At 34.7% G+C, this 26,352-nt stretch overlaps 2 protein-coding genes and 2 long non-coding RNA genes across 5 annotated transcripts in view; 2 read left to right on the forward strand and 2 right to left on the reverse strand.

The window, feature by feature from the left end:
• LOC137398785 (cell death protein 3-like) overlaps window positions 1-26,352 on the forward strand; it is a 146,107-nt gene that overhangs the window by 32,170 nt on the left and 87,585 nt on the right. The gene's annotated exons all lie outside the window — the stretch shown is intronic.
• Window positions 1-26,352, forward strand: part of LOC137398900 (caspase-6-like) — a 146,548-nt gene that overhangs the window by 29,208 nt on the left and 90,988 nt on the right. The gene's annotated exons all lie outside the window — the stretch shown is intronic.
• On the reverse strand, window positions 12,298-20,255 carry LOC137398506 (uncharacterized). Of its 2 annotated transcripts, none has more exons than XR_010978951.1 (3): window positions 19,951-20,255; window positions 14,751-14,853; window positions 12,298-12,360 (listed from the first exon to the last, which is right to left on the reverse strand). It is a non-coding gene; the product is annotated as an uncharacterized lncRNA (long non-coding RNA). The 2 variants fall into 2 exon arrangements; XR_010978950.1 differs by lacking the exon at window positions 12,298-12,360 and adding an exon at window positions 14,561-14,624.
• LOC137398505 (uncharacterized) overlaps window positions 23,476-26,352 on the reverse strand; it is a 29,283-nt gene continuing 26,406 nt past the window's right edge. The window contains exons 7-8 of the long non-coding RNA XR_010978948.1: window positions 24,435-24,490; window positions 23,476-23,647 (exon numbers count right to left, since the gene is read on the reverse strand). This is a non-coding gene — a long non-coding RNA (uncharacterized lncRNA). The remainder of the gene's footprint in view (window positions 23,648-24,434; window positions 24,491-26,352) is intronic.

Genomic DNA, 26,352 nt, shown 5'->3' on the forward strand with positions numbered 1-26,352 from the left:
ACTCGACAGCGATGCGTTCGGTACACAGTAGACTCTCCTATTACGTAAATTCGTCATAACGTAAAAAATATATAAGCAGTTTTGGCTTTCTACTACGTAAAAAATTATATATAACATACATGGTCGAGGCAAGCAAATTTTCAAATTCAATTTTAGTTTTTGTTTATCTCGCCATACTTGCGGAAGAAAAACCGCTGTGCATATAACGTTATACATAAATTTCGGGAAATTCTAGTTCATCGTAATAGAATGAATGTGCCGACAAAAAGGAGAATAGGATAGCTGCGCATATGTTCATAAATACAAAGGGGATCAATATTGGTGCAGGTTTTACATCGTCTGTCTACCAATCTAAATGTCACGAGTTGGAGTATCGTTAAAACTTATCTTACATCCTAACCTCGACCACCTAAATACAGATAGACGATGACCAGGTAGAACCGCATTTAATAATAAAAATATTTTGTTGCTTTACATACAAAAACTAATAACAACATATTTGTAATTAGTTTTACTTTGCAGAAGAGACTGCTTAGAAAAAAATAAGAATATTGTTGTAAATGAACATCTAAAGTTTGCAGTCGCCATCAACTTGTCGAATAATTGTCACAATCATGGTCTATAAAACCAGTGAGGTTGATCATAAAAAAGAAAAAAGATGTCGATGCAACCAAATAGTGATGCAGTTACTGTAGAGCCGACAAATTACAAGAGTTGAGTCAAGTTTTTTCCTTTAGCCTGGACAAAGGGGTGTGGTTTGGAAAGATCTTGGAACGGATTAGGCAATTAACATGTATTTTATCTTTCTTATAACGTAAACTCCCTATCATGTAAATGGTCCTGGAATGGATTGTAGGAGCGCCTACTATACTAAACCTTTTGTGATGCTACGTAGCAAAACAAACTTTGGATAAAACTTTCAATGAATTTAGCACATTTGGAGTTAATTTTCAATAGTTTACTAAACCTACTTAGATTCTGTTGTTTTAATTTTTAATCATCTCAGTTTGGATTTTTGTGCCTTGCGTTCAGTATAACTTTTAGCCGACCGGTTAAGAACATTTTTTAACTTATTTGAAGACGAAGATTAAGCGAAGCTGTTCTCTAAAGTGGTCTTTCGCATGCATGGTCATACCGTGGCCATTGAGAGCCGGCTCATGGGTTTGTATATCAAAGAAGGAATTTGTTCAAAATGCTGCTCGTATCTTCTTGTGTTCTCATGTTTTTCTCACTCGTATGTCGAGGTATGACTGTAACATTACGGTAAAATCCTACTGGGGGTGAAATAGGCAGTTTAATCCTTAAACTGCTAATATATCCATGAGATCTTGACTCACCTCCTGTCTATGTAAAGAAGATCCATAGAAGTGATAGTAGAAATAAAGGTGAAAACACCAGATATATAGAGCAGAGGAATTCCTATGACTGCTTTCATGTACCTACAAACAATGAATTTAAGAAATCACTGAACTAACTTATCATTGAGAAATTCAAAAGAAGACTTCACAAATCAACATTTTTAAAATTTTACAAATATGTGAGGAATTCAACAACACACAGAATCAGCTATGCAAAGGAGTTTGACTTTAGACAACCTGTAATACATGTTCATGGTTCATAGAAACCACAAGAGCCATCCCAAAATTACAGAATAGAAAAAGTTGATCGGTAAAACACTTTTTTAAACAATAGAAATAAATAACAACGTTCGCTTGACTCGCAGATTTTTGTGGTTTCCATTTTGCGATGATGCAAACTTGAGGATTAACCACACCATGAAAACATAGTGATATAGATAGACATGTATGATGTGATCAACAAAAGCTTCTGTTACCGGTTGAGACATTCACTAGTGTACATGCTACAATTTTTTGTCGTGTTTTTCCATCTTCAGAGCATGTAAATGGTTTAAAACGTTGAATCTTTAATTCTTCAAAGCAATTCAAACTTCCATTTCAAAGGGTATTTTTGCAACCATTGTAACAACAAGTACTGTGTATGATGTGAACATCAATATTTGTATTATTGCACAAATCTTTGCGATCAGAGGTTGAATTTTCATCGTCTTCATTAGTGACGTCCTTACAGCATTCCTAAGCAGCTCTGCTTTTAACACATAGTGATATAGATAGACATGTATGATGTGATCAACAGAAGCTTCTGCTACCGGTTGAGACATTCACTAGTGTACATGCTACAATTTTTTGTCGTATTTTTTCATCTTCGTAACATGTAAATGGTTTAAAACGTCGAATCTTTAATTCTTCAAACAATTCAAACTTCCGTTTCAAAGGGGTATTTTTGAAAATATTGTATCAACAACAAAGTACTGTGTATGATGTAAACATTAATGTTCGTATTAAGATTTTGGCAAAAGACAGTCACTGATTTCTCAGCTATTGTATAAAAACTTCTTATGTAATAAAGACTATTAAAGGAATGCGCACAAGCGCATAAAATACCAATGCCCACACTAAGTGAGTAAGTACCAAGTGTGCTATGTAACAATAGTAAAGCTTGTCCAAACCCTCTATAGGATATGGTCTGACACTAACCAAGTCATTTGCTGACATACGTGCTGCTTCTTTACACACACTAGTAAAATCATATTAACATTATTTCTTTGGTAACTATTTTAGTAAAGAAACTAACTCTTATTCTCATAACACACTGCATCAATTACTGGCTTACCTTTACATATGGTGTTAGTATCCTATCTCTCTGTCATTATCATGGTTTCTCAGCTATTGTATAAAAACTCCTTATGTAGTAAAGACTATTAAAGGAATGCACACAAGTGCATGCGATACCAATCCTCACACTAAGTGAGTTAGTACCAAGTATGCGATGTAATAATAGTAAAGCATAACCAAACCCTCTATTGGCTATGGTCTGACATTAACCAAGCCATTTGCTATCATACGGGCTGCTTCTTTACACGCACTAGTAAAGTCATATTAACATCATTTCTTTAGTAACTATTTTAGTTTAATCATGTTATAGATGAGTACAAACTAACCATTATTCTCATAACAGACTGCATCAACTGCTGACTAACCTTTACATATGGTGTTAGTATCTTATCTATCCGTCATTATCATAGTTTATAGATATCTTCGATTGAACAGCAAGTTGTTGGAACTTCACATAGCCTGTCAATATTGAAAGAGGCAAATTCAGCAGACACGAAGAGAACGTCTGCAAACATGAAATAGAAACATTAAAAATATTATTTTAGGACAGTGTAATTATAAACTTACTAGTGGTGGGAACAAAAAGAGTTACGAACAGGCATACAGCCAGGACAGGTTAAAAACTAAGATCATCACACAGATTGGGAAGAATTCTTGCTTACAAATTCCAGAGCAGAAACATCAGAAATCACTTCAATAGAACCATCACAACGGCTTTAAAAGAAGGATTAACAGTATAGCCGTCACAAACAAATAATTAGTATTAGCCTTAGTTGAGTGGGTGCATGATGATGCATGATATATGAGTTGGGTGAGGTCTGGTGATAATCATACACGAGTTGCATGGCATCCATAAGCAAAAACCATGACCCAGGACCCAAGGTCATTAATAGAGCAACAACTGTGTCTGTCATATATCATTGAGAGAAGTGTTAGAAGATAGCTCTATGAATACCCTAGATACCCTATGCACACCCTACTGAAAGTGTACCTCACCAAGGTATGATTAGGGCATCAGACAAGGGTCCATTTATCAAACAATATCATGACACAATACTAAAAGGTCTAAAGGAGCCACAACGCTACAACTGCTATGTACGAGTTACAATTCCCGAACTTACAATGTGCTAACATTATGCTGTACTAACCTTGATGCTGGTGTAAATTCATTTGTTGGTTCCACAGTTATGTACATGACTTTAGGTGTCTACTTAACAACTTACAGAATGAGAAATGCTAAGTTTTTAAAAAGGTTATGAGTTATTAATAATATTGAAACTAATTGAATTGAGTTAATACTTGTGAGCAAGCATAACAAGGACCTGTAGTTCTTTAGCCATAACAATGAGTTCTAGTGTTCCACTCATAACCATGATATTTAGTGTTCCACTCATAACAAAGACATCTAGTGCTCCAGCCATAACAATGACCTCTAATACTCTAGCCATTACCATTATCCAAAGTATTCTACCTATGACAAGTATTATTACTTAGCATCATTATGTACTTTAAAAGTTGACTTGCAATCAAATTCACATTACAGTTATTTGGTATCAAAACACTCACCATGTCTTACTCTGTTGTGTTGTAGATGCAAAATATGTGGAACTGTGATTACAAGCTCTTAATAGTTCAAAAATGAAAACTTAATTGCAGCCATGACTAAACTGTCACAGATTAGAATCTCTTTCTAAATTGTCTCAAATGGGAGGTAGTTGAACGAGATGGCTTTTGTTTACACTTTCGTACAATCTCATTCGTCAAAATATTTTTACAAGAATACTTCACGAATTTAATAAAACCATGTCTATTGTCTTTCTGCGTCTATTTCATCATCATTGTAACGCTGTCGCACTGAGCACTGATATCCTATAACCTAATGTAAAAATTTGTTTAATTGTTGGACATTAGCTCGAAAGAGTACATATCATTCTCTGATAAACATGACAAGCCTGTTGTTCATCTATGATAATCGAAAAATGCAGCAGAAATTGTTTGCGCTGTTTGGCAGGAAGGATGGGTTGTAATAAAATTGAAAAGTAGCAAGCGTCTATATTTGTTACAGGCCCTGCGATAAAACTCCAAGTGTTTGTCATAAACTAGTGCTACAAGAAGTTTTTTATTGAGCTTTTTATTGGTCTTTCAAATCCTGTGAGCACATCACGTGGTTACTGTGTGAGCACATCACGTGCAAACACAGTAACCAAATGAGTTGATTATGTCAGACAAATAAACCAATTCCAATCTATGGCAGTTTCGTGATGGCGGCGATTAGCGGTTCGTTTTTGACCTTTCAAGAGCTTGTAATCACATTTTCACATATTGTGCACCGACAAAACGGCAGAGTAAGACATGGTAAATCTTTTGGTACTAAATCACTGTATTGTGAATTTTGTTGCAAGTCAACCTGTAAACAATTTTTTGTTGAAGTTATGAAAATTTAGCAATAATGTACAATAGCATAAATAAATAAGAAACGCGCAAAAGATCAAAAATTTATTACGTTTTATTCACCCTTCACCTTAATCAAGCTCCTTAATCTCCTGCAGACGAACCGCAAGTGACTAAATCTGGAGTTAGTTGGTAGGAATAGCAAGCTTCTAGTTACTAATTTCATGTACTAATATTTTTCATATTATTATTACATCTATATTTTTTATAATTTTAACTAGCACTAAGTGCACAAAGAGTCTCTATGACCTTGTAAACAACTGGAACTTTACAGGATCAATCATTTGGAATAGTCTCCAATTACCAACATGAAACAGGTAATCGCAGTGACACATTTGTCAGCATTGAGACATATCGATGGATTGATTGATTTCTTTTAGACAAATCTCCGTGGTTGCTAATTAAGTTTTATTCAACTTTTACAAATACATCAACTGCCACTCATTTAAAATAACGATGCCTTATTACAGATGTGCTCTTTAGTGTGAATTTTAGCTAATATTCAAGCTCTATAATAGAACAGGATTGCTTGCGTTGCATTTCCGAAAGGTTACAATTATATTTGTTGCAACTACATAAGAAAGGACAAAGGCTATTAGTAATCGTGAAGCTAATTGAAAGGCTAGCTAATCATTCAATCATTACTCATTGAATTACAAGGTATAAATATTATCTATAACTATTGATTACTAATACTAGTGCTATCATTATGGCATGGAAGTTCTTGTGAACAAGACAAACATTTGACACCAAATTTTAAGCTGAAACATCCACTCTTGACTTATTCAACAGTCAAATTTTTTTAATGAAACGAATTCTAGTAAGAATCAATTTCAAAAAACATCTCAAACCCAAATTACGTTAGATGACATAAATTAATTACTTCATAAAATAGTAAATTTCTAGAAATTCCAATTGAGATGAAATGAATTCAAAGCAAAGTCCCATTCTTCATCTTCCAACTTGTTTTGTTGTGACTCTCTTCTGGAATGATGCTATTTTTTGTTTTAATGTTGTTTTTTGTAGTATTCACCCCCACTCCCATACTTCAAAAGTCTATTTGATAGACCCATTATCATCTATCCTTCTCATCTATCTAATCCATATCTATATCTATCCTATCAGCTATCACCTATGTATTGTTTTCCTGTACCTGAATATCGATTTCTTACAGAAATAAATCTTGAACTATGGCTTTGCTGTTAAAACATACATATTACCACAACAAAACATAAGCTGAAGCAGAGACACTTATAGTTTCCAAGTTCTAAGCTAAGTCTAAGTTACCAACTTTATCAAAAAATTTGTCAAAATAATAGCGCATTGGAGTTATTTACACTTTTTCCATAGAGTTACCATTGCTTTCTAGTAGTACCAGCACAAAGTTAGCCTCAATCATCTGTAAGTAAACACAAATCAGCACTCGTTGCAGATTAAACTTATTAAAACCACTCAGTTTTCAAAACGTATAACACCTCAAAGTTATCTTATCTTGTTCCATGGAGTTAGTACTGCCTACAGCTAGTGGCACCAACACAAAGTTAGTCTTAATCATATCTAAGCAAATACAATAAAAACTATTTTGCGCATCTAAGTTATCAAAAACACTCGTGAAGTTTTCCAAAAGAAATAGCACATTGGAGTTGTCTTATCTTCTTCCATAGAGTTAGTATTTCTTACTAGTAGCACCAGCGCAAAAATGGCTTCAATCAGCTAAAAGTGAATACAATAACACTCATTAGCAGATCATACTTACCAAAATGACGATTTCATAATAAATTAGGTGAATGTGTGCCCGGTCCTTTATCTTCCACATGTACTCAACAAACCAAAATAAGTTCCCGAATGACACGTCGTCAGCGTGAAGAACTAATATACTATATTTGCGCAGCATCATATTTTCTATGTTTCCAACTTGTCGATCAATCATGTCCCACTACAAGCTAAACAAAACATACAGTATGATATTTCAGTTTCTTGTCAAAACTGAACTCAGTAATATGCAGTTAGACTCATTAGACTCTAATTCACAGGAAATACCTTGAAATTATTTTGGGTTTTTAATTTGTCTGATGTTACTAAGAAAACTCATAGTTCCAATAGCAACCCTGTAGCGCACATAGAGATTCCCGCTAGACAAATCTACTTACTGTGATTGCTTGACAAATTTCTTTCTAAGTTATTAAATTTAATTTAAAGACTGAGCAAAGTGAATTTAGTTTAAGTTTCTACATTTACAACAAAATTATTGCACACATACAATAAAATGAGTTTTTTCTAATTTTCGATTCCTTGCATCTAATGATTACAATTCAAAAGGAAAATTAGAATTATCTTCTCATGATAAATATAACCTCTAGCTGAGTTAGGTTACTATAAAATTAGTAGTTGCTTTGTCCATGAGAAAGCAACTACAAAACCTCAAAGATTTGAAGAAAACTTGCAATAGTAATTTATTTAAAATTGCTGATGGCTAAGAGTTATATGTAAAAGACTATAAAAATGGCTATTTTACTTTTGTTAAGTAAAATTCATCTGCAACATATTAAACAAAGCTTTCATGTGCTTAACTTCATAATAGCTGATTTTTGTAACTTTCAAGGGATACAAAGGAATTTCATACATGAAAATACAACTACCATATTAAATGAATATCTTTAAAACCTTACCATCTGAGACTTGTGAATATAGGATAGGCAAACATCCTTTAGATATCCGAGAACTAAAATACAGAATAATAGAGTAGAAAAAATGTAGTCCATAAATCCAAAGAGCAAAACATAAAACTATACATACAAAATTGACAATGACGGCTGCGGTAAGATAATTACTTCACATTCAGTTAGTGTAACAATAAACACAGATTTACATATTAAATCAAAACTGTAGAGAGATATTATTCTTTCTAATTGTTTTAATAAAACCGTAATTTAAAGAAAAAATTATCTTTTCAAACATTGTTAATTAGAGTTATTATTGCAACAGTTGAAACTAATATACAGAGTGTTTCGTAAGTGAGAGAATTATGACAGCTCATACGGTGGGCTGATAAAGCACAGAGAATAAGGCTGTGCACAAATATTCCATTAAGTGTTTGACTGATGGATTAGTTTGGGTGTTTGAATGTTGGGTTACTATGTCAAATCTCTTGGGTTCAAATTATGTTGGAAAGAATATTTTACATCTAATGGTAGCTTCTGACAGACAGAAAGAGATACACAGTCTTATTACCTAAAATACTCATACCCTGGCAGACTCCAATACCGTGTAATATCATAGGGGAGCCAATGAAGTGCAGAGAATAACAGAGAAAAACCTCTAGCCAAAGCTACTGGCTAGATGTTGGAGCCTGCCACTGCAGGAGGTTGCAATTACAGAGTTATGCTGGATTCAAAGATGCAACTTTCAGCATTGAAGACTGGCATTAACAAATGAACCAATCAACGCTCCTTGGCATTACAGAATAATTATATATTTAACTATTACATTTGTAGATTGCTCACAGCACACCAGGCTCAAAAGATAGTAGTACTTTTAAAACTACTGTAGGAGAATGATTGGGCAGGTAGGAGTATGACAAGTGGAGGAGTATGATAGGTGGGAGTATGACAGGTGGATATGCCAAATGTTGCTGGTTTCATTCCTGAACGAAGCAATCTGCTGCGCAACCTCAAAACGTGACTTCAAATGATAGACACGTCTCTTATTATAGCAAAAGCTACTAACCTGGCAGTCCAGAGTGCCATGAGAGTTTTTCAGGTGTGTCGATAAAATCCAAAGAATAAGCGTGTTGTATGTATTCCAAAATTCTAAGAGGTGAATGTTTAGCTCAGGTGGTTGTGCGTGAACTGAACGTTCAAAGTTCAATTGCTTTTTTTAATGAATCCTATATTTTTTTGCGTTATCATGCAGCTATAAAGAGTCTAACGTCATACTGCTTCTTGTCAGAAAAGACCCGTTTAAGCTGAGAACGTTCACTATAATAAGTGTCATGGCTGTCCAAAGCTAATGCTGCAGATGGAAAAAAATATTGCATCACAGAAGATTTGATCCTGCAACATTTCGCTCTGCCAGCGCGCTTCTACCGATTAATTAAACTAAAGTGGAAGTTCATCTGTGATTTAACAAGTAAGTAAAAGCTCTTACTGGGAACAGTTTCCAGGCTTTCTTAAGCGTCTTGCAAACATCAAATCTGTAACAGGTGTTGATCACTCTCGGAGAGAGGAAGAGTTTGTTATCATTGAGTTTGTTTACAGGAAACAGGTCCATCATGCAGAGACATTTAGACTCCACGTATTCAGATGTTCCTTAAAATACCATGGTCGTAGTTTTCCACTTAACGTTGGTTCCTGAGATATTTCCCAAATTCGTAAGTTGAGAGACTTTTTACGAACATTTACTTGATACTGATCTAGTTAATATTTGGGCTTTTGTTGAAACCTCTTCCAATTCGTCATAAAAATGTTACCTAATTTGTGAGAATACAGAAACCCCTCTGTACTCTACTTTGTAATATGCAGCCTCGCCTGGGCTCTAATAGGTAATATTTTATAAACTCGCTAGCAGTAAGACTTGCGATGCTCGGGACATTTTTTATTTTCAATCAGAGAGACAGCAGGTGAGTGTTTAAGAGGATGGTTCATGAGAACCAATCAGAGTTCATAGCAAGCAGTTCTGAAACCGATTTTTAGCAACCTGGCAGAAAGCACACACCATATGTGGGTGAAGTTTAGATTTTTGGTTTCAGATTCAGAAGTTTGGTTAAAATAGCAAACAATCTGGAAACAGATAACGTTAGTTCAGACTGACCTTCATGCGGTCATTTACAAACGTACACACAGACATGTAGACACACACTCGCGCAGACGCAAGCACACACGCTAAGCATTTACACACATATGCAAGCACACACATTTCACACACAGGCACACACACACGCGCACTCGCACACACACTTTCCACACACTAAAAATAGACAAGCACACGTTAAGCATTAGCACACATATGCCTGCACACACAGACATACAGACACACAGCATTAACACACATATGCAAGCACGCACACACATTCCACACACAGGCACACACACACACACACGCACACACACGCACACACACGCACACACACGCACACACACGCACACACACGCACACACACGCACACACACGCGCACACACGCGCACACACGCGCACACACGCGCACACACGCGCACACACGCGCACACACGCGCACACACGCGCACACACGCGCACACACGCGCACACACGCGCACACACGCGCACACACGCGCACACACGCGCACACACGCGCACACACGCGCACACACGCGCACACACGCGCACACACGCGCGCACATACGCGCGCACACGCACACACACACGCACACACACACAGACACGCACCTACATATGCACGTATACACACACTTACACACACACAATAATAAGAAAGTGGGTTTTATTAGTAAATATGAATTTTCTGTAGCAATGAAACATCTTTATATCAGATCTTTTTCCTTAAGGGAAGAAAAGATATACCACAGTGAAAATTCAAACTACTGACCTAAGATTTTGTACCTACTATTTTTGTGTAGCTTGTCAACAATAGGTCATCCGACTTAAGCTTGTAGCATTTTAACACCTCATAAAACACATCAGCATCAACAGTCATGGCTGGGATCTTTACAGAGCCATATTCACTGGTGATGTACTGGTTGCTTGTCCTGCCACCTTAAAGATGTGCTGGTACTTCCATTTATTCTATAAAAATGTTGGAATGACACAATCGAGTTGAGGTTATGACTAGAATATCATATTTAATTTTGAAGTGTTGTAAATACAGTGAAACCCGGATAACTCGCCCTCGGATAGCTCGAACACATGGTTAACTCTAGCGGATTTGTTTGGTCTGTTCCCACTCAATGATAAGTTGATTTGGATAACTCGACCTTAACATTGTTAACTCAAATAGTTTTATGCCCAACGGCTACCAAGAGGGTTGTTATCCCTTTAGAATATCACTTTATTCTTAGCCATAAAGGTAAACATCAACTTTTAGTAGTTCTTAGGCGTCATTATTAACACTATCAACTAAATATTTTTGTTAACGACTTTTCTAAAGGTGTACATAAAAATGAAATTTAAAAAAAACATACGCTTGGAGAGAGCCCTTCGTAAGCCAGGAGAAGCGAGGTAACCGTACGATAAACTGGAAAAAAATCGACAAAACTGGTTTTTTGTAAAACGCTCAAAAGAAAAATGTGTCTTTCTTTTAGCGTTTTAACGGCGATCAGGTTTTGCCTATTTTAATCTGAAAACGTGCTGACAGTCACATCACCTAAAACCAACAAACAAACAAATCTAAAGTAATAGGAAAATATTTATACTTTCTGATACAACTTGTTAAAACGTTATACGAGAGGCCCTTTAACTTGCAACAAGGAAAAATCAATGCTTTTGATTTATATATTGTTTGTACATGTACTGATAAATACATGCACTTGAAACAGTGTTCTCATGAACTTGAACACTGTGATAACTCACACACTTTCTCACAGTCATGTAAAAGTTGAGTTAGCCAAGTTTCACTGTATACCATGTTAGTTTTAAATGAACATGATTCTTGAAGAGATGTTCAAAAAGCTCCTTATTATTTTGTGGTAATGTTTAACTTACTTAGAGATTCAATATGTGGCATTAGCTTACCTATTAACAATGCAAACAAAGTGAATGTTCTAGTAAAAACCAATAACTAGCATTTAGCAAATCAAAGCTAGCAACTGTCAAATAGCCAATAAATCATTGCATTTAGCATAGAACAGCAAGCAAGTATCAATTAAAATTAGCAAATATGTTTTGGCAATTAACTTACGGAAAACTAGCAAATTCAAGCTATTAAATAAAAACTCGCAAATAGCAAATATCAGTGGGCAACTAGCAACTTGCTAAAAGACTATGAATAGTTCTATGATAGAAACTCTGACGTTAGAAGTCAATGAAAAGTTTTATAATTAAAACGTCAATGCTAATCGGCAATGGATTCGTCCTTGATTGAAACCTTAAAAACTATGATCAGATTTAGTCTGTAAAACAAGCATATGATAACCAACCAGTAATAAAAGTGTGACTTTGACAGGCAGCCATACTTACTGCAAGTGATAGGAGTAGTAGACATGGAACTGAGCTCAGAAGTCGATGTATTAGTGCTAGAAGAATCTGCAAAATAGTACATAGAACAAGTGGTAAAATCTAATCTTCAACGCATCGAATTCCAATCTAATCAGTTCAATGTGTTGAATATCAGACTAAGTTAAATATCAACTTGGAGTTGTCTACATGCTTGCCCCAATCACGTTTTGACCAGCCAAGAAAAGACAACTCCCACTTTTCTCAAATGCAACACATCTGAATGCTATGACAAATACACACATCTTTTAAAATCATAATGCTGAAACATGTTAATTTGAAGTTCTCTCTGCAGAACTACTGAAGGAAATTGATGCCCATTTCCTTAACAAACCTGTTATTTGCATATTTATGTTTCTAATGCACCATGCCATTCAGTTCTCTTCCAAGGAAAGTAATATAGCATAGGGTTACACAACAATCAAAAACACAAAAAACTTGCCATTTACATTAGAAACACTTTAGAAACAAGACGAGCTGTTATGGGCAAGCTAGAATCTGTACAGCTGATATATGAAATGAGTGAAGTCGACTTTAATATACATGCTATTATTATAATTACACATAAAAGTAACATAAACTAAAATTTCATAGGAGTTACAGCCATACTAATTACACTGATCAGGATACATAATTACACATTGGATGGTTTTAGATGAGCCAGCATACCCTAGCATACCCAAGAGAGATTTATAATGGTTCACCTTAGTACCTATACATAAACGCTGACAACGGATCACAGAATTAACCGATTCTACTATAGCTTTGCAACTATAAATTTAAAATATCAGGCTATTATTTTGAAAAAGCAAAAAAACAAGTTTTCTTTACAGTCATAATTTGCAGAATAATATCACTATTTCATTTTCATTTCGGAAAAAACTAAATGAAAAATTGTAAACATAGACCTACACATATTTCTGCTAGTAAAACCTTTCCATGTTTGCAACATGCAAAATTAGCATCAGATATTTTTGATACGTATATTTTATACTAGAAATTCCACTGTCATACAGCCCATGACTAAAGTTATATTGGAAAAAGAAAGGGTACTGATGGTTGAGAAATGCAATATTAGCAGTCAAATAGGATAACTGCAATGGTAGCTGTAATGTACTGGGTGTTATTATATACAACAAATAGCAAAAATAAAATAAAAAGATTATATGTTTACATCTCTCCTGCAAAAAGAGAAATGTAATATCGGCCAATATTAAAAGTAAAATGCACTGATATTATTAGAATAACCAATATTATTTATATAGTAATAATATGAAACTAAAGCACGTTTTTTTTTACATTTCAAAACGGCATAGCTAACAATATTCCAAAGTTGTGATATTTATATAGATTTTTAGAAAATCTGTACTACCTAGTCATTGTTCCGTAGGCATCCAAACTTTCAATTAATTATTGTAATAATCTCATAAGAAATGTTAAAAAAATATCATCGTCATTTGCTTTACTGACACTGCGTTAGACATCAGTTAGAATGCGAAAGTATTCAAATATGTCGGCAAATGAAATTGAGAATGAAAAAATTGAAATCGGCAAGAATGAAACCATTTCTGTACTCCTATGCTAATTACAGAAACCTTCGGCAATTCGACAATGCTATAGACTGGTGAAAAGTCCACATTTTTTTTCGTGAAACGCGCAAGACTTTATCGTTCTATTCTTTGTCGCTCGGCGTTTCAATTTCCGGTCTTAACTTTTATTAAACGAAGCTTTTCAAGCGTTTTGTGACGATTTTCGTCGTAATAAATCTGTCTATTTATGTATAATCCGATGAGATGGGTTAGTTTTAGGAATTTGCGGTAACCTTTCAACGGCTTGGTAACATATTTAAATAGGTTCATATGCGTTTTGTATCATTATTATACTTAAACGACTTCACTGAAAAGTAGTTAAATTTGTTGATAGAATTTTGTTGCAAGGGGTTGGTGACGGCCGTTAACGGATAATTTTTCGGGAGTTGTGTGCACATGTGCATTTATCATAATTCTCCCAATCAATTGTTTCACTCTTGTTTGGTCGTGGGATTAGATAATGGTGGTTTGCTTATTGGTCAGTCTGCAAAAGCATCATTTTTAAGTTTTCAGCCAGTTTTGGGAAACTAAAAAAACTAGTCGCACTTCTGAGTGCTGTGCAATGTCTTTTATTCTGTTACTTCATATGCAGACATGGGTTGACATAAGGATATACAAAACCATCACTCTACTGCAGCCCGCTATGGAAACATGATCCGCTTGTCTGCACAGCATAGTGCTTCTGCACTCGTTCACCCTGGTGTCCTAAACTATCACAATATAGAAATTTAGTAAATTATTCATCCTAGGCTATGGGGTAAAAGGCTACTACTGGTGAGATGGAGACTGTAAGCCGCAAACTACTAATATATCCATAAAATCTTGACTCACTTCCAGCCTATTTAAGATGATCCATAGAAGTAATTGCAGGAATCAAGGAGAATACAACCAGATGTAGAACAGAGGTGAGACATTCCTATCACTGCTCGTGTATCTGTGAACAAGAAACATAGGCAATCACTGCATCATCTTATCACTGATTGATTCAAAAGAATAATTCACAAATAATAATGTTTACATTTCAAAAATATCTAAGGAATTCAACAACATACAATATCAACCATGCAAATGAGTTTGACTGTATAATTTTGCAGTACATGCTCATATTTATAGAAACTGCTAAAGGACTTTTGAAAGTACAGTGGGAAAATTTCCTAGGTAAAATGCTATGTGTAACAGCGAGAGAAGAGATATAAGAAACAGAGGTGGCAATAAAGTTTCCTTTTATATATTTATCTTATCATAAACATTTTTGCTAGAGATTAGACGCCTACCAGCAGAATACAACCAGACAAGCTAATATCAACAAAGTTTAAGGGTATTAATTAACAAGTATTTATTGTTATACATAGTGATGAACACTGGTGTACAATTACTAGGAGTGCTTGATATTTACTACTGCTGCTTTGTCATGATTGGATAGTAGATCCTAAATGAATATGTTTACAATTAACGCTGAATAGAACAAAAAGCGTTTTTAATAAAACTTGCTAGCTTGAATCTCGGTACTCTAGACAACGGCTATGACAAAATTGAAACCATTGTAGAAGCATATATAGTTGACCAGAAAGCTGAAAATCAATTTTGGTAAACAAGGGAGGAAGTCAGCCAAAGGGATATACTTTTGCCATGGCTTCAAAGTCATGGCTTTAAAGAAAGCTATTTTGATAGCAGAAATATTTGCTTCATTCCTTTTCTCAAGCTGCTACAAAGCTACATAAGTTTAACATCTATAAAATCTACCATTCACCATTTTGGACCTGGAGTATGTTTGATGAGCAAAGGGGATAACCAGCGGGCCTGTATTCTCTGGTTGCTAGTTGAGGCTGCAAATGATAGACGACTAGTTATGAACACATGAAGGTTTGGGGGAGTGGTGTACGCCCCCCAATAGGGTTTAGGGCAGTGTTACGAAGCTCTGGATTTTTTAAGCATAAACAACCCGCAATGTATGCATAAATGCAATCAATCATAAGAATCAAAATCTACATAAATTAATGTTTGTGGTTCATGGTGGGTAAACCTTTTTTTATTTAAAGATCGAGCGGCACAAAACTGATGACACTACCAATTTCTTCTAGGGACGTTGCTAGACAAGAGCTATTACTTTTATATTGCAAAAGCTCTTGTTTTGTCAATGTGTCCATGGCAGAGATCTTTCACAACTGATTCTGTATCTATTTCAACAACTTTGTATAGCCTATGTGTGATATTAGAAGATTATTTAGACCAGCCTGTCCCTTTGTGCTCCTCATTGATCTTTTGATTGCTTCGATGCAGAAAAAGATCTCCAACGCACTGCATTAGTGGCAGGCGAAACCAATACTAGATAAGTGAGCCTCTTTGCTAGTTGTGCTAGAACGCTACTAGCAATGAAGCGGGGAGGCTACATAAGAGCTCTAGCATTAGTTGCGCTAGAGCTAGACTGAATGTGCTTAGACTGCAATTCTTAGTAATCAGGCCAGATTCAGTAAAAAGTTGGGTGGCTCTACCACCCAGCCGCCCCAGGGAATATGGGCCTGATGACCACATTATGTAACTAATAACTAATACTACCATTACTGCTCAGAGCAAGAAATGAAGAAGTTGTGTGTTCCTGGCTTACATAAAGTATGTAAAAGAAACAACTCTAAAGGTGTAACTTTAAGTTAATCATTCCAGCATGTAAAAAGTATATATTAGTGTGTTTTTATCTTAAGATCTCTTCTTATAACCAATATCAAACACATTCCAAGTATGATTGTCCATGTTGTCAAGGTAATTAAATAAAACTATGTTGTAGAAACCAATTCCAGTCAGATTTTAAATTTTATAAATTTAAATTTGTGAGTAAATCAGTTTGAACACTTGTACTGCTACAGTAGACAAGCACACAAAACCTGTTAGGAAGTGACAATATTGTGTCTGCTTATGAAGTGAAAGCCACAAAACCAAGGTTATTATTATGTTTGGAGCTTCAAGTAGTGTCATATCGACTTTTGAATTGCTATACACTCCTCTATTTCCATAAATGCGGATTATGCGGATTATGCAGATTTGAAATTGTGCGCTTGTTGAGTTACTGCATAGGCTAATGAGTGTTTCAATGAAATTTTCAAGTCGCAAATTAAAGTGGGTGCTTTGGTAAAAAACATGAATAATTCTACCCCTGAGGTCATAGCAGAACACTCTTATCTCACTTAGCAGCGCTATTTCAAAATATAAACTACAGAAATGTGAATAATCTGTAAAGTGGATTAGCTTGCACATCATTCGCAAATGCTGCTTCCATCTGAGTATCCATTTGAGTAAAAATTGCAAGGAACAAAATTGACTTGACCTACGGGTCTTTGCTGTTTTCATATTGTGAATAATAACAATGGGAAGATTACCTGATTCAAGGAGATTGATATACATGTAGCTTGACATTCACTAGTTTTCTATTTAACTCATTTGCAACCATCAGGACCTAACTTTGCTCGCAGCTAGGCTACCAAAGCAAGTTACTTTGCCTTGAAAATTCACCCATTCCATGTACGATTGTTGCTAAGTTATAGAAGAAAACCTATGACTGAGTGTGAAGTAAAGTTTCTGGCCAATCAAAAAAAAACTTACAAGTTGGTTTCCATGATATCTCTGGCAAAAGTTATAACCAAAATCCTAAACCCATACCGACGTCTACCTAAACCGGGTATCATTGTGGCAATTTTCAATTTTATCGTTTGCGATCAATTGTTTTTCAACTCCAGAAGTACAGTAAATATGCAGATTCAGAAGTGGTAAGACAGTGAAATACTGCATAAATAAAAAAAAACATATTTTTATTGTTTGAAATTTTTCCTTAACTTTTAATTTTCCCATTCTGAATCGTTATGCTCAAATGGAAAAGAGCTTTTTCGGTAATAACCGGTAGTCAGGCTAAAGTTATCATTCGCCTTCGATAAGGTCATATCGATTATTAAAACGGTTTATTAAGCCTGAAAAATCAAGAATAGACTTATTGGACATATTCCTAATTGTTGAAACATGTTTATGCCAGTTTATTTGAGTTATATTGGCATGTAGATTTGCTATGATTTGGTTTGAAGCATGCTACTCAGCAGGACAAGTTCGAAATTGGAGTTTCATGATTTTTATGTTCATAACTAACTGCTATTAATAAAAAGTATTATTTATTTTTTGCATCGTACAATGTATGTAGCAAAACAATAATTCTAGCTAACTTATTCATATGTTTACTATTATTTTGTGAAATCTTAACTTTGTTTCAGCAAGTGTAAGTTTTCAAAAATCAGAAACTTTCTAATACTACCTTGTTTGAAACACATGTCTACATGCAAGTAGTATGAAGTCTCCATCTGAATTTTATATCGTTTAAAAGAGAAGAGTGGCAGTTTTGAAAATTGAATGGGAAACTTGTTTCAATTCAGTTTTTTGCAGTTGTAAATTAATTTATAACATGCTTTGAGAAATGACTGATAATTGAGGTAGATCCCGTGAAAGTTAGTCTGTTGCAAATAAGTTGAAATGCATGCTGTGATCAACAGAAGGTTCTGTTACCAGCTGAGACATTGTGTCTGACACGAGGTCTTCTCAAGCCAGCTAACCCTACTACAACAGTATCTATTCCTACTGGCTGCTGACCAACTAGCTTAATTGGCATGCAGCCAAAGGTCTAGCCTAGCTTTGTTGGAGAGTTGTTTACTGTTATAGTAAAATATAAAATTGCACAGTGAATAGCCCAGTGAACATTTTCAATCCATCTTCATTTAATATAATTTATTAATATTCCATATGTATTATTTCATGAGTTTATATAATACTACCAGGAAGGCCAGCGTTGCCTGTGATTACTGTAATGTTCAATCAGATACCCTGCAGCATGCGGGCAGATTTTTAACACACATTGCTATATTGCTTTCCAGATCTTTGAGCATTTTCATTGAAATCATTATTGATCCTTAAAACGTGCGAGGGTACTTTTATGAGTTTTTAATCAGATAGATCACTGCACAATTTATTAAAAACAAAAGTTCTAAGGTGCCCTATTGAGTTTTAGATGGTGTGACTAGTAAGATTTTTATAAGTTAGGAGTTATGAGGCTAGAACTAGCGTCACATTCAAAAATATATTTAAAAATGTGGATAAACCAACTGGACCTATGAAAAATCAATATTAATGTAAATACAATCTTGGTAATATTAGTATCATTTTGGAGAGGATTTTCCACTGATTACTTTTCTGGTTAGTTCATTAACATCAAACAATTGATTTTTGAGTAAGGTCCAAAATAATGAGCACAAATTGTAACAACCAGTTCTATGAAATGAATTGACTCACAAAAAGGGAAACTCTGAAAATGTTCTTTCTTAACTACTTAGGTTCAAGCATACTGGAGATAATCACTGTTTTAATGATGCTGATTTGGAGTTGTGCGCACGTTGAGCTAACTTATTATTCGATGGACATTGAACGGTGTTTTAATAGGCATTTGCATGAATCGGATTAACGCCAGTGCATTGTTGATAAACATGAGAAAGCTACAATAACTGTGCTGCTAATTATTGACCCCTAGGTCAACAATTAGCAGCACAATCTCAAACCTGGCAGCATTCCAAACATTAGCACATTTAGAACTGCTCCAACAAGAATAATGTATACAAATATTCAATACACTAAGTACCATTAGGTGAATGCACACAAGTACATACAATACCAATCCTCACACTAAGTGAGCTAGTATCAAGTGTGCTATGTAACAATAGCAAACCATGTCCAAACCCTCTATAGTATATGGTCTGACACTAACCAAGTCATTTGCTGTCATACGTGCTGCTTCTTTACATGCACTAGTAAAATTATATTAACATCATTTCTGTGGTAACCATTTTAAAATTAATAATGTTACAGATGATGTAACATCTGTAACCTGTAAATCTGTAAAACCTCGTATGTCGAGGTATGACTGTAACATCACGGTAAAATCCTACTGGGGGTAAAATAGGCAGTTTGATCCTTAAACTGCTAATATATCCATGAGATCTTGACTCACCTCATGTCTATGTAAAGAAGATCCAAAGAAGTGATAGTAGAAATAAAGGTGAAAACCCCAGATATAGAGCAGAGGTGAGACATTCCTATGACTGCTTTCATGTACCTACAAACAATGAATTTAAGAAATCACTGAACTAACTTATCATTGAGAAATTCAAAAGAAGACTTCACAAATCAACATTTTTAAAATTTTACAAATATGTGAAGAATTCAACAACACACAGAATCAGCTATGCAAAGGAGTTTGATTTTATACAACCTGTAATACATGTTCATGGTTCATAGAAACCACAAAAGCCATCCCAAAATTACAGAATAGAAAAAGTTGATCGGTAAAACACTTTTTTAAACAATAGAAATAAATAACAACGTTCGCTTGACTTGCAGATTTTTGTGGTTTCCATTTTGCGATGATGCTAAGTTGAGGATTAACCATATCAAGGAAACATAGTGATATAGATAGACATGTATGATGTGATCAACAAAAGCTTCCGTTACCGGTTGAGACATTCACTAGTGTACATGCTACAATTTTTTGTCGTATTTTTTCATCTTCGTAGCATGTAAATGGTTAAAAATGTCGCATCTTTAATTCTTCAAAGCGATTCAAACTTCCGTTTCAAGGGGTATTTTTGCAAACATTGTATCAACAACAAAGTACTGTGTATGATGTAAACATTAATATTTGTATTATTGCACAAATCTTTGCAATCAGAGGTTGGATTTTCATCGTCTTCATTAGTGACGTCCTTACAGCATTCCTAAGCAGCTCTGCTTTTAACGCACGTGTTTTTAAAATATTATCTTCGAAGGAAAAAAATATTCACTCTGAATTTGAAACAAAAATTTTCTACACATTTTGACATTGACATTAAACGGGTTTTAAGAGTGTCAGTCACAATATAAAACATGCTCACCGTGGTAGCGAAAAGCGCAACAGATTAATATAAAACAACGCAGATTTGAGCGACAATTTCTTTGCAGCATGTGAACTCGTCAGCTACAAACAATTAGGAGTTGTGGACCACTTCTGCGCATTATGTAAATACATCCTCTTCATTCCTATGATTAAACCACAACTCAAAGCTCAAAAATGTGTAGCGTGTAACGCTAGTGATTGTGTCAGACAACATATACTAGTGTTACTAAGAGACTACCATCTTTACAGAGCTTTAGAACTGTTTACTGTTTACTATTATAGAGTAGAATATACATGTAATTTATAACTGTGATGAAGTGGTAATCTTGAGTAAAGTGATAGTTATAAAGTAATATTGCTTTATCACTATCATCGTTAGCACCGTTCCTTAATTTTTGAACCAAAATTATTAAAAACAATAAAATTAACAATAAATGTACAAAGCGAAAATATGTGTGACGCCATAGATTTTTCAATTGGTACTACAACCGTACTTCTCGAAGCATAACGCACAAAAGTTCTGTCGATACTGAATCAAAAAATCAAGGTGTACTTTATATACAGGTAAATACGGGTAGTCATGTAATGTGCTGTTGATGACATCTTTTTTAGGCATTATCTAACAATTTTATACAGACTGATTAACACATTACTTAGTCGATGTCGGTATAACAAAACATCTCTCAAAAGTGAAGTTTCACGAATTGTAAACTTACCAAATGATGGCCATGCAACAAAGGGTATGAACCAATGGAGACAGACAAAGGCATACATAGAATATAAAGGCATAGAAGCAAAGATACTGAGGGTGTAAAGGCAGAGACAGCAGACTCGGTGCAACCGCGATCGAGTCAAGTGCTCAGCAACGAAACCACAGCGAAATCATAATGGACTCAGCGCGAGTCGGCAGACAAACAGGCTGGCGGCCAGCGTGCCTGCCGACATGGAAGCCTGTATGGCAAACAAACAGGCTGGCAGGGGAAGATGGCTGGTGAGCTGACAGGCAGACCTGAAGGCTACTCTGTGTAACCACCTCATACAACTTGAGCAATTGTGATACTTCTATAGCAAGATATCTAATGACATATGTAAAGAAAATCGTATATGGCGATAAAACTAATAAAATTACTCCCTATATATTCACTCTACAAACTATTATTGTAATATTCCTTCCTTAGAATGTTTTATTTATACTCATAAGTTTCACTGTCAAATTAGAAACAATATTAATATATTAAGTAATTTCAGATTTGAGTATGGCGTGGAGGGATACCAAAATTTGTAAGAAGAATTTGACTGGACAAGTGAAAACCTGTTAGTATAATTTGAATATAACTTTTTCAGATTTTTAACATTAAAGAAACACTTAAAAATAAAACTCATAGTCAAAATTGGACTGAACTCTCACCATTTTGGTTCGCTTGAGAGTGTCCATCGTTGTGTAGTTTGACACAAACAGTAAAAACAGTGATGCAATTTGACGTTTTATTTATGAATAGAAATTAGTCTAAATCGCTGTCCATCATATATACATGTAACATATATTGCATTTACAAATATAATGACTTCATGCTAGTTACGTAAACAGCTTGAAGTTTATGAGTGGCTCATGCCTTCTATAGGTAAATAAACAGCAGCCAAAAATCTTAATCAGCGAGTAAATTTCGGCTGCCTAATGTTTTGAAAAATCTGCAATCAGCAGTTTGAGCTGGGCCACTTTGCAACAACTAATGGCAGCCATTGCAGTAACCCATCAGAGCGGATTGAGTGCAGTTCTATTTGTTCACATTCATTATGTTTCCATGACGCGCATGTTTGAGTCGATCCGCGTCATGAAATGGCAAAAATGTGCACAAGTTCAGTGAGTTTTGCTATTCGCCAATCTTTACCAGATGCTTGCAAATGATGGAAACTGCACTTGCGTTGATGCACATTAAACTAACTAAGCCAGGATGTCTGAGTGCAATTAATCACAAAGCTGATTATTCTACCTCCACTGGGGATACTAGGGATAGGGTAGCCAAGTATTATCAATAGAAACCCATCAATAGTGAGTGTTTCCATGATATCGAATAGCACTCTAATAATGAATATTTCACAGCAGTTTAGCAGAACGAAATGTGGTCGAATGCCTTAAGATTTTATTGTTTCTATGACTTTGAGTGGAAACAACTCCGAATATATTCGAAGCATGGAAACAGAGTGGATAAGTTGTGGCTTTCCTGTTAATGAACCGCACAGGAACAAAGCATAATATATAATAGAAAAATCGATAGTTTCCAAATAGTTCTAGATTACCTAATTTATCGAAAAAAACTTCCAAAAGAATAGCACATTGGAGTTATATCAACTTCTTCTATGAAGTTAGTATTACTTTTTAGTAGCACCATCACAAAGTTAACTCAGTTAAAAGTGAATACAATAATACACTCTTTAGCAGATCAAACTTATTAGACAGTTTTCAAACAGACTAACATATTGGAGTTATCTTTTCTTCTTCCATTGAGTTAGCACTGCTTACTAGAAGCACCAGCACAAAATTGCCTCAATCAGATTCAAGCAAGTACAATGAGACACTCTGGAGCAGATCACACTTACCAAAATGAGGTCTTCATAATAAACGAGGTGAATGTGTGGCTGATCCTTTATCTTCCACATGTACTCAACAAACTCAAAGAGGTTCCCAAATGGCACAGTGTCAGCATAGAGAAATGTTTTAACATATTTGCTCAGCGTATTTGTTCAAATCTCAAACATGTTGCCAAATAATGTCCCACTACAAGCCAAACAAAACATTATATATAGCATTTCAATTTCTTGTCAAAACTGACAACTTAATAGTATGAAGTTAGACTCAGTGGACTCTAATTCAGTGAAAATACCTTGAAATTACATTTTTTTATTTTGTCTGATATTAATAGGAAAACTCGTAAATTCATATAGCAACCTTCAAGCATGAGTGGTGATTCCAGAAGGCCAACCTGCCTACAATAACTGTTCATATAGCAACCTCCAAGCATGAGTGGTGATTCCAGCAAGGCCAACCTGCCTACAATAACTGTGATTGCTTAACAAACATTATTTTTAAACTATGGAATTAAATTTAAAACGCTTGGCGAAGTGATTTAAACTTAAGTTTTTATGGTTAAAACCAAATTATTCAACATAATGAAATTATCTAATTATCAATTCCTTACATTTAATGATTACACTATGAGAGAAAAAATTAGAATTATCTTCTCATGATAAATGCAATTTCTAGCTTGGTTAAAATTTTAGTAGTTGCCTTATTCATGAGAAAGCAATTATACTTAGCATCAGGGATTTGAAGAAAATTTGCAATGATGAAATGCTTAAAATGGCTGGTGTCTAACATTCATTTGCACACATTTTTTCTATAAAAATGGCTATTTTGCTTTTGTTAAAGAAAAGCCATCTTCATCGTATAAAACAAAGTTTTATGCATTTAACTTCGTTACATTTGGCAGCTTTACCAAGATACAACAGAATTCCATGCATAGAGAGGCAACTACTTTAGCTACACACTACTTTTAAAATCTTACCATCTGAGACTCCATGTAGAAATATGATAGGCAATCGTCCTTAGGATTTCTCAGAACTAAAATACAGAAAGATAGAGTAGAAAGAATGTAGTCGCGGTAAATCCATAGAGCTAAACATAGAACTGAACATGCAAAATTTGCAATGACGGCTGTAGTAAAATGATTGCTAAACATTCTGTTGGAGCAACAATAATTACAGATCTAACTATTAATTTAAAACTGCGGAGGGATATAAAATATAATTCTCTGTAACTGTTTCTAACAACATAAATTAAAGAGGAGGTTATCTTTTCAGACCTTGTTAATTAGTTTAGAGTTAATATTATAACAGTTTGAACTTAAATATAAAATTTTTCGTAGGTGAGAGATTTGTGAGAGCTCATAAGGTATTCAGATAAACTACAGAGAATAAGGTTGTGCACAAATATTCTATGAAATGTTTAGGCGTTTGATTGGTGTTGGTGTTAGAGTGTTGGGCTATTAACCCTTTGACTGGGAGAAGCAACAAAAATGTCATTTATCGGTTGCGTGGGGAAACGACATTTATGTCGCTTTCGGTAGACGTTTATAAAGCTGTAGCCTAGTAGCGTTAAACAAAGGATATGAACGCTAGTAAGTTTGAAATAACATTAACGAGATATTATTCGATGAATTACAATATAAAATGATTATCTGAGAGGCGTTGCTGTGTGCTAAAAGCTAAAGAAGTCGCACCTTCTTGGAAAAGAATAAAAGTTGGAAAAACCAGTCAACATCGGCTCGACGTTCAAACCGGCAAAATACAAACTTATTTGATCCTGCGATCGTTAGTGATTTTTTGTCTGATCAGAATAAAAATAATTCAAATAATAAAAATGATGTAAACTTTTTGGACTTTTAATATACTTGAAATGTACTGAGAAAAACGATCGTTACAGTAGCTTGCACGGCTACGCTATAGTGTTGGACTCTACCAAAAGGAATGCTTCCAAGCATTTTATACAGGGGCAAGTGTACATGGTTGTAGTTTTTGTGTAGTAGTAGATATGTAAATGAATGTTTGTGTACAAAAAATTTTGTTCATAGAAATAAATATAAATTTGAGCTATGCATGTTCATAAAATACCGATTTTATTGAATTTTCCCAAAATTAATTATGCGACTTTCGGGTGTTTTTGTGGGCCTTTAACCTAGTCAAAAGGTTAAGTCATGAGTTCAAATCCTGTGGGAAGGAATCTTGTCCATTTAACCCTTTGAATCCTGGTCGTTTTTGTTAAATTATGTCAGTAACCCTGGACAATTTGTCTAATGATTCAAAGTTTTTAAACTTTTAATAGATAGGTCTAAATAAGCTCAGAATACAATAATATTCAGTAAAACACTAGCAAAAAATTTGGGCAAATCCACAGTAAAGGTCATCAAACCGAAAAAAAAGTACTTGTCCATTATTCAGGCTAAAACTAAAAAAGCTTGAAAAATGTTATAAATTTCGTAAAACCATTTACCGTAATATCATAACCATTGAGCACATGTTCATCACCATTTCATGACACAAAATATACTAATAAATTATAGTTAATATAATAAAATTCTTTATTTGCATCACAATCATTTATTACATACCAACGATTGAGCCGTATCGATTTTTTCGCAATGTCGTCCTAAAAAAGTTTTGTTATTATAACAAAGAAAGTAGATAAATATATTTTAAAACGGTAAAAATGGATGTGAAAATTTTTGGTCCTTTGCTTAATGCAAAATTTAAACAGATTGGCTTGCGTTGTTGCTTAGAAACAGTGATTGTAAACAGAGTCGTGCCGATGCTGGGTTTGCGGTCACTAGGGTTTCTGACACACCCTACAAAAGGCCTCAAAGAGGCCATTAGGGTTCAAAGGGTTAACAGTAGCTTTTGTCAGACAGAAGGATTACATTATTACAG

This window comes from Watersipora subatra, chromosome 6 (genome assembly GCF_963576615.1).
Source record: "Watersipora subatra chromosome 6, tzWatSuba1.1, whole genome shotgun sequence".
In the NCBI taxonomy this organism is placed as follows: Eukaryota; Metazoa; Bryozoa; class Gymnolaemata; order Cheilostomatida; family Watersiporidae; genus Watersipora; species Watersipora subatra.